Consider the following 1,237-nt stretch of genomic DNA (forward strand, 5'->3'; position numbering starts at 1 on the left):
CAGTGGTTAAGGCTCTGGGCTTCCAATTCAGGGAGTGAGGTTCAATCCCTGGTTGGGGAACTAACATCCAACACGCGTGTGTTCTCAGTCCCTCAGTCGTGTCTGAGTCTTTGCGACCCCATGCACTGTAGCCCATCAGGCTCCTGTGTCCATGAGATTTTCCAGGCAAGAATACTGGAGTAGGTTGCCATTTCCTCCTCCAGTGGATCTTCCTGACCCAGGGATCAAACCTGAGTTTCCTTCGTCTCCTGCATTGCAGGCAGATTCTTCACCGCTTAGCCCCTGGTATATGTGGTGCAGCCAAAAAATCAAAAGGTGACCATTAAAACAATCAACCCATGTTGCACTGAATGTTTCACAGGATCCGTGCAACAACTTATGACTTAGACCCTGAGATACGGGGCACTGAAGTTCCTTGCCCAAGTTGGCTGACATCCAACCTAAATGCTCCTTGGTGCTATTTGGACTTGGGAGCTCCCTTGGCAAGCCGAGCCAGAGCCCTAGGGAGCGCTGCAAATTCATTGCAGGACTACAGGGCTGAGAAATAAAGACTGGGCATCCAGACCCCTGCTGCAGTGCCCTACGTGTCAGTGCCCTGGGCTGTCTTCTAGGAGAGGGGTAGATTCATGGGAGCTCCCCTGGTTGGCTGAGTGAAGTCCTTGGCAGAATTGACACAGTTCCTCTAGTTTTCTCATCACTTCTCCCGGAGTCAGAGATGGCTGCTATCTCCTTCTGGGGGGGTAGGAGGTGAGGGAGGAGAGGTGCCTTCCACACCAGCATCTGATAACACAGATACACCTTCGCTCATTCATCTAGTATCCCTCTGAATGTATCTTAGGTCCCAAGCCATGTGCTTATTGGGCAGAAGCCCAATTGAGACAGACATTCGGCAGGCAATCGCCTAAAGCGGGCCCAAATGCCATTTGTGAGATGTACCACAAAGGAGGCCAGAGGGAGAAAGTCAGTTGCAGGCAGGGGAGTGTGCCTTCACTGACTGGGGATTGGGCTGAGGTCTCAAGGGTGGCAGCACTTGCTTAAGAGGCAAAGTGGGTGCAGATCCAAGGCAGCAGGAATGGCAGGTAAACACACATACTTCCAGGGATGGGAGAGGGGACACTCTGGGAGGGAACTGCCATTAAGAGTGAAGGGGGGGGCGGGAAGAAGAAGCTGCAGAAGCAGAAGTGGGGAGGAGAGGCCCTGGAGGGCTGACATGACAGTCAGGTTTACAACTTGATCA

The sequence above is a fragment of the Bison bison genome, unplaced genomic scaffold (genome assembly GCF_000754665.1).
Source record: "Bison bison bison isolate TAMUID 2011002044 unplaced genomic scaffold, Bison_UMD1.0 scf7180017864529, whole genome shotgun sequence".
In the NCBI taxonomy this organism is placed as follows: Eukaryota; Metazoa; Chordata; class Mammalia; order Artiodactyla; family Bovidae; genus Bison; species Bison bison.